This window comes from Nomascus leucogenys, unplaced genomic scaffold, assembly GCF_006542625.1.
Source record: "Nomascus leucogenys isolate Asia unplaced genomic scaffold, Asia_NLE_v1 000902F_72725_qpd_obj, whole genome shotgun sequence".
Taxonomy (NCBI): Eukaryota; Metazoa; Chordata; class Mammalia; order Primates; family Hylobatidae; genus Nomascus; species Nomascus leucogenys.
This window is the reverse complement of record NW_022096215.1, coordinates 60,010-68,817: the sequence shown is the minus strand read 5'-3', so window position 1 is coordinate 68,817 and position 8,808 is coordinate 60,010. Positions and strand designations below refer to the sequence as shown.

At 35.5% G+C, this 8,808-nt stretch overlaps 2 pseudogenes; both read left to right on the top strand.

Moving 5' to 3' along the window:
• Positions 1-2,120: 2,120 nt before the first annotated feature.
• On the top strand, positions 2,121-3,043 carry LOC115833852 (annotated as a pseudogene).
• A 731-nt stretch (positions 3,044-3,774) lies between these two features.
• Positions 3,775-7,926, top strand: LOC115833851 (annotated as a pseudogene).
• Positions 7,927-8,808: the final 882 nt, after the last annotated feature.

Below are 8,808 nucleotides of genomic sequence, written 5' to 3'. Positions count from 1 at the left end.
TTTTTCAGGAACTCATTTTGTACAGAGGAATGCCCACCTAATGCATATGTGTCCCCATCTCTGTGATGAATACAATTTGAGAATCAACAGAACAAAGGTACATAAATGAGGGCAGAGGAAAGAAGAAAAGTGGATTAAAGATGTTGAGTAACATGGAATTTTATCTGTTAGTTAACAGAGAATAGAGGGAAATAGTAGAAAATGAAAGCAAAGGAAGAGTGGGAGAAGCTGAAACTCTCAGGTGCTCCCTGTGTTTGGAATCCTCAACCCGGAGAAGCATGAAATAACTAATATAATTGAACATCTGGAATGGACAAAAGGTAGACTAGGGGAGGGAGCTTCTGACTTAAGTTCTTAAGACCAGGTTTCTGTAGGCAGAGCAAGGTATAAATGTGGAAGCCAAGAGGTGTCTAAGTGAGTAAAAAAGAAAAGGAAATGACTAAACTAATTTGAAGAACACTAAATACTTTTTTCCTATTTTGATTTTCTTAGATTCACTATGTGTGTATTTATACAGGTGTGAATATGTATTTGGAATGCATAAATATGTGCCCATGTGTTGTAAGTACTTATTCCATAGCATTTGCTGCTAGTTACGAATGTTACTATTCACATAAAACAAGTTCTGAAGTTCACACCATTCTCTTGCCTCAGCCTCCTGAGTAGCTGAGACTACAGGCGCCAGCCACCACGCCCAGCTGATTTGTTTTTGTATTTTAGTAGAGACAGGGTTTCACCATGTTAGCCAGGATGGTCTCGATCTCCTGACCTTGTGATCCGCCTCCTCAGCCTCCCAAAGTGCTGGGATTACAGGCGTGAACAAATACATTTTTAAAAACATAGCTGATAATAATATACAGAGAAGTTCCATTATTTTTTTGCATCCCAATGGATTATCTTGTGCACCTCCTTGGGTGAACACATCTGATTTTGGAGATTAGTATACAGACTAACCTTAATTCTAGATTTTCTGACATGAATAGAATACTTATTTAGACAAAGCTATGGTCAGAAAAGGGGGAATATTTAGACATGCGGCATCATATTTACTTAAGTGGCTAAATAAAATATTGCCAATTGATGAGACACTAAATAATTCTCTTAAAAGTGTAAACTGAGGAATAAATACCTGCTTTCCTCTATCACTTGATAATGAGAGAAAGAAACTCATTGCAAGTTTAAAACTTGTCTGCAGTTTGCATTTTTTCATCTCTCAATGAGTACATCAGATTATATGTTCTGTATGGCAATTCCAGCTCTACTGTATTTTAATTTATTAGCTGAGATAGTCAAATATTTTACATATTCTGTTAAATTTTGTATTATGCAAAAATGTTTGTGAAAAGAATATCATTTGGCTCTCACCTGAGATCTGAGAAGAAGTAGGTTATAGATATATAGAAGCAGATGAACTGATTAGTATTAACCAGAACTTAAGAACAGGTTGTAGAGCAGATTCAGAGTGGTACTCAGCCAAGGCTTTAACCAGGGGAATTCCTCTAAGTTAAGAGAAATATACAGATCTTGCCTGCTATCAGTTTGAAGTAAGAATACACAAGAGCACCAAAGCAGAACAATGTGATGGAATAAGCAAGGAACAAATTTAGAAACCAGTCATATAGTAACAACCAGGAACCAAGAATTCCATAGGAATGGTGGCGAAGCAATGTGAAAGCACTTTATTCTGTGACAGGGAGAAAAGGACTAAAACCTAGCAATAATCCAACATTTAGACAGTGGACCAACTAACAGGCAACAAAAACAAACAACAGACAAACTTGATCATGCTTAAGTTTTGCTTTAATAAGACAACTTCTAATATTCTTCAAGCAAAGTAGCCTGGAATCCTACAGGAGTGAAGTTATCTAGAAGCATAAGGTTAAATGGGCTGAAAATGTGGCTACAGAAAAACATATTTTATTTTAGTGAGGAATAAAGAGGATGAGGATAGAAGGGTTAACTCAGGATACAAGACAGTTATGAGGCATAAAATTGTCTTCAGCTATGGAACGTTGGTTGGGACCAATAATGTTCTTATCTAGAGAGGAGATACAAAACAGATGAAAGGTGGTTACAACAGATAACAATTTGCCCTATATTGTTCTGCAGAGTGAGAAATGATGGAAACAGAGAACCTCACAGTGGTGACAGAATTCATTCTTCTCGGTCTGACACAGTCTCAAGATGCTCAACTTCTGGTCTTTGTGCTAGTCTTGATTTTCTACCTGATCATCTCCCTGGAAATTTCCTCATCATTTTCACCATAAAGTCAGACCCTGGGCTCACAGCCCCCGTCTATTTTCTTTCTGGGCAACTTGGCCTTCCTAGATGCATCCTACTCCTTCATTGTGGTTCTCAGGATGTTGGTGGACTTCCTCTCTGAGAAGAAGGTAATCTCCTATAGAGGCTGCATCATCAGCTCTTTTTCTTGCATTTTCTTGGAGCAAGGGAGATGTTCCTTCTCGTTGTTATGGCTTTTGACCGCTACATCGCCATTTGCCGGCCTTACACTATTCAACCATCATGAACCCCTAGAGCCTGCTATGCATTATCGTTGGCTCTGTGGCTTGGGGGCTTTATCCATTCCATTGTACAAGTAGCCCTTATCCCGCACTTGCCTTTCTGTGGCCCAAACCAGCTCAATAACTTTTCTGTGATGTTCCACAGGTCATCAAGCTGGCCTGCACCGATCCTTTGTGGTGGAGCTTCTGATGGTCTCCAACAGTGGCCTGCTCAGCCTCCTGTGCTTCCTAGGCCTTCTGGCCTCCTATGCAGTCATCCTCTGTTGCATAAGGGAGCACTCCTCTGAAGGAAAGTGCAAGGCTATCTCCACATGCACCACCCATATTATCATTGTAATTTCTCATGTTTGGACCTGCTATTTTCATCTACACTCGCCCCTTCCAGGCTTTCCCAGCTGACAAGGTAGTTTCTCTTTTCCATACTGTCATCTTTCCTTTGATGAACCTGTTATTTATATGCTTCACAACCGGAAGTGAAAGTTTCCATGAGGAAATTGTTAAGTCAACATATGGTTTGCTGAATAGAAGAATGAGAAAAACAAGAAAGGAGAAAGTCCAGTTGAATTTAGCTAAATCATTTCCTCATTCATGCATTGAATCAGTCAGTTATTTAGCAAGTATTATAATTATTAAGCACTTCCCATTTCCAGGTACTATTCTAGGCATATGAATCAGACAGGTAAGATTCCAAGTCTCCTAGATTTATATTCAAGGGGATAAATACAGGTTATTAAATTTATTCAAGGGGATAAATACAGGTTATTAAATTTTAGAAACAACCATAGTTTCAGAAAGAAATCGTGTTCTGTAGCAAGCAGAAGTGGTATTGTGCTAGAGATTATCTGGGGAGGTGGTAATTACCTTACGTTTGGTTGTTAAGTGAGGCCTCGAGTGGTGTTTAGCTGAAACCAAGATGATTTGACAGAAACAACCATGCAAATATCTGGAGACAGAAATTCTAGGCAAAAGGGTGACTAGTACAAGAATCCAAAGATCTTATGAGCTTGTTATATTTGATGTCCATAAAAAGGAAGAGAACAGCTGTACTGTATTTAGTGAATGTGAAAATGGCAAAAATTGAAGTCGAAGAGTTTGTTAGGGGCAAATTATGTAGAGCATTTTAGTCCGATAAGAAGTTCAATTTATTCAGATTTCAAAAGGAGATTCTTGAAAGACAATAAGCAGGAGAGTAACTCTCTAATCTTTCCTATTTGACTTAAGGGAAGATCCTCAAGATTCTGATTACAGAACTATGAGTAGTAAAACATCATTAAGTGGAAAGTACACGCTGCTAAGTATTTTTTATTTATGTCAACACTTAAAAGATCTAGTTACTTTTTCTAATTTGATAGAGAGAGAAAATTAAAGCTGTTATACTTTATCAGAAACTGAAAAGACAGTTTAACTATATATTTCAAAGTTTTGTAGAGATTTATGCTTATTCCTAATGGGTATTTTTTAAATATTAGATGAAAACTTGAGTTCACTTACAAATTATTTCACCCTGAATGCAATGATAATAGTTATATGTAATACAAGTTATTATTGTAATAATACATGTAATACAAGTTATTATTGTAATAATACTTGTAATACAAGTTATAACTAAACAACTCTGATTATTTGAATAAGCATATATAAGGCATTAGATACTTACAAATCATTGAAGAACTGTAAGACCAGGCTGTAGACTTGGCTTACTAAATAAATTTCTAAACATTACCAATCAATTGGTCTATATAAGGAGTAACTGTCCCCACAGCAATTATGAATGTAAGGAACACAGAAATCATTTTTTAACTGCCAGTTCTACGATTACAGCATTTGAACCATCAGCCTATGATCAGGAAAATACTTAGTATTGCTCTAGTCCTATTAGACATCCCTACACAAATGGAAACCTTACATTTTGTAATCTCTATTCCCACTTCCTTCATTTCATTTTTTAAATTTACTTTTAAAACTATTATTATTATTATAACTCAGTGGTCTCTCATCCAAGTATTAACCAGACCCAATCCCGCTTAGCTTCTGAGATCAGGCATGATCAGGCACATTCACTTCCTTCATTTCTAAATTTAAATCTTTCATACGTGAATTAGAATTCCTGAGAATAAATCAGAGACTGATTTTAAACCTGGCAATCTGTGAATGAGCCAGAGATTGACTGAGTCCTATGAAACCTGAAAATCAGGTTCAACTCCACAAAACCTTTATTTAAATTAAGGCAGGGCTTCTTAACTTTGGCACGATTGGCATTTTGGACAAAATAATTATTTGTTGTAGGAGGCTGCCCCGTGCATCGTAGGTTGTTTAGTAGCATTCCTGACCTCTCCTTACTAGGTGCCAGGAGCATTTTCTTAGTTGTAACAACCAAAAATATTTCTAACATATTGCCAATTTCCCTAAAAGGTAAATTTTTTACAACAAGAAACACTGCATTAAGGGGATTTACTTCCATGTCCATCTTGAGTGAGGTGTGTGAACTTTCTTTGCAGGAAGTAACATGAACTGGAGCCTCTACACCTATAATTTTTAATAAACAATATCCATAATTTAATAAAAATCATAAGAAACACCAGAAGAGTGAAAAAATATTTTCAAATAAAGAACAAAAGATAAATAATTGGAATATAATCAGAGTCTATCCAGAGTATGAAGTGAATAACAGTAACATTATAATAACCATGACTAACATGCTCAAGACAGTAGAAGAAAAGGTGTAATAAATAGATAAAAGGATAGCAAATTTCACCAATTAGGATCCATAAAGAGAAAAAATGAAAATTGTAGAACTAAAAAATTTTGAAATTAAAAATTCATTAGATGACTTTAAAATCAGATTAAACACAGAAGACTACAGAGTGTGCTGGAAGTTAAATCAATAAAAATACTAAAATTAAGAATGCAAATAGGAAAAATGAAAAAATACAAGAAAGAATATTAGAGATGTGTGAGATGCAGTGAAATCTCATATATATATATAATTCAATTACATATATATAATTCTATATATAATTGAAGTCCAAGTAGATAGGCAAACAAGAGAATGAGAAAGGTGAAATATTTGAAGAAAGAATTACCAAGAACTTTTAAAACCTGATAAAAGACAACAAGCCACAGAAAAAAATACACTGTGAACCACAAGCGGAATAAACAACAATGAAAAAGACCTAAACACATCAACATGTGACAATAAAAATTAAAAACAGAGAATCTTAGTAGCAGCTGGGATGAGAGACTGTCCTTTAGTTTAAAGGGAACTGATAGATTTCTTCATAAAAGAAACATGGAAGCCAGAGAAAAATGGAAAAGCATCATTAAATTGATGAAAGAAGATAATATCAACCCAAATGTCTATATGAGATAAAGTAAATCATTTAAATAAAGATGAAATAAAGACATCTTATGACAAACAAAAATGAGAGAATCTGTTACCTAAGAACTTCTAATAAATAAATATTAATAGCAGTCCTTCAAATAAAGGAATCCTGGAGAAAAACACTAAATTAAAGGAAAAAATAAAGAAGTAGACTGGCAAACAAGTTGGCATATGTAAATAAGTATACACTGAATATTGACTATACAAGCAATAGTATGATGTCTTACATAATTTGCTATAGACAGATACATATATACACATATATAAGAATATTAGAAGTTTGTCTTTCTGTACCTGGCTTATTTCACTTGACATAACGACCTCCAATTCCATCTATGTTTTGGCAAATAATAGGATCTCATTCTCTTTTATGGCTGAATGGCACTCTATTGTGTATAGGTACCATATTTTCTTTATCCATTTGTCTGTTAATAGACACTTAGGTTGCTTCCAAATATTGGCAACTGTGAATAGTGCTGCAGTAAATATGGGAGTGGAGATATCTTTTGATATACTGATTTTTTTCTTTAGGGTATATACTTAGGAGTGGGATTGCTGAATTGTAAGGTAACTCTATTTGTAGTTCTTTGAGGAACCTTCAAACTGTTCTCCATAGAGGCTGTACTAATGTAAATTAACATTCCCATCAACAGTGTTCTCCACATCCCCACCAATATTTGTTACTGACTGACCTTTGGATAAAAGCCATTTCAACTTGTAGTTTGATTTTCATTTCTCTGATGATCAATGATGTTGCTTACCTTTTCATATACGTGTTTGCCATTTTTATACCTTCTTTTGAGACATGTCTATTCAAATATTTTGCCCATATTTTCATTGGATTAATAGATTTTTTCCTATAGAGTTGTTTGAGCTCCTTGTATATTCTGGTTTTTAATCCCTTGTCAGATGGGCACTTTGCATATATTTTCTCCCGTTCTCTGGTTCAATCTTGATAGGTTGTGTCTAGGAATTTATTCATTTCTTCTAGATTTTCCAATTTATTAGCATATAGTTGCTCATAGTAGCCATTAATGATCCTTTGAATGTCTGCAGTATCAGTTATAATGTCTCCTTTTTCATCTCTAATTTGAATTATTTCAGTCTTTTGTTTGTTAATCTGGCTAAAGTTTTGTTGATTTTGTTTATCTTTTCAAAAAAATCAACTTTTTGTTTCATTCATTTTTTGTATTGTTTTCTTCATTTCAATTTCATTTATTTCTGCTCTACTCTTTATTATTTCTTTTCTTTTGCTAATTTTGGTTTTGGCTTGCTCTTGCCTTTCTAGTTCTTTAAGATTCATCATTAGGTTGCTTATTTGAAGATTTCTTTTTCTTTTTGATGGAAGCATTTATAGTTATAAACTTCCCTCTTTGTTCTGCTTTTGCTATATCCCATAGGTTTTGATAGGTTGTTTTCACTTATCATTTGTTTTAAGGAATTTTTTCAATTTCCTTCTTAATTTCTTCACTGACCCACTGGTCATTCAGGAGCATATTGTTTTATTTCTTCCAACTTGGAGCGCCACTCCATCTCTAGTGGCCATCTTCCTGAGTTGTCATGGCCAACCAGATGCTGAAGCAAATGCTTTTAAAGTATCAAGGTTACATTGGTGCAGCCCTAGTTTTAAGGAGATTGGGAGTTTTTACCGGGCCTCACCTCTACAGCATCTATCCTCATGAATCAACTGATAACTAGCCTCATCACCATGGATCCTCAGCAGCAAAGGCTGTATTTGAAGATATTCTAGGCCAGATATGGGGGAAGGGGAAGCAAAGGAGATGGTAAGTGAAGCCACTGCAGCTGGCTTCTTCAACACCCTGGGCTCTGGAAGCCACACTGATCTCAGCATTATAGGCAAGAGCAAGGTAGATTTTCTTGGCCCATTCACAGTGCCCAAAAAGAAGGGGACAAGATTGGCCAGGTACAGGTGTGAGAAAAGGGACCACTGCAGTCCTCACCAAAGAAGCCACTACTTTTGTGAGGCGCTGGAAGAAAGCCCAACCAATGGACACTTTCTGAATGGTGTCAGTGGGTGGCTGGCTATTGCTGTAGAAGATGGCAGCCATTGGAGGCCCTCCTGCAAGACATTTATTTGGCTATGTTTGCTGAATGAAACGCAATAAAAAATGAAAACAAAAGAAAAGCATGAATACAACCTAGTATTTATTTTATAGCACAACAGGATAAATATAGAGCTTATCCACTGCTGATGGGAATGTAAACTAGTTCAGCGAATGTGAAAAGCACTTTGGCGATTTCTCAAAGTTAAAACAGAATTACCATTTGACCCAGAAATCCCATTATTGGGTATATACCCAAAGGAATATAAATTGTCCTACCATAATGACACATACATGCACGTGTTCTTCACCACAGTATTCAAAATAGCAAAGACATGAAATCAACCTAATCTCTCATCAGTGGTACAATAGATAAAGAAAATATGGTACATATATACCATGGAACACTATGCAGCCATGAAAAGGAATGAGATCATGTCCTTTGCAGCAACCTGAATGGAGCTGGAGGCCATTATCCTAAGCAAACAAATGCAGGAACAGAAAACCAAATGCTTACAAGTGGAAATACAAATACTCACTTCTAAGTGGAAGCTAAACATTAAGTACATACAGACACAAAGAATGGAACAACAGACCTTAGAGTCTACTTGAGGATGGAGGGTGGGAGGAGAGTAAAGATAGAAAAACTACCTACCAGGTACTATGCTTATTACCTGGGTGATGAAATAATTTGTACACCAAATCCCCATGTCATGCAATTTACCTACATAGCAAACCTGCACATTGAACAAACCTACCCCTGAATCTAAAATAATAATAATTATACATTTTAAAATAACTAAAAAAGTATAATTGGATTGTTTATGACACAAAGAATAAG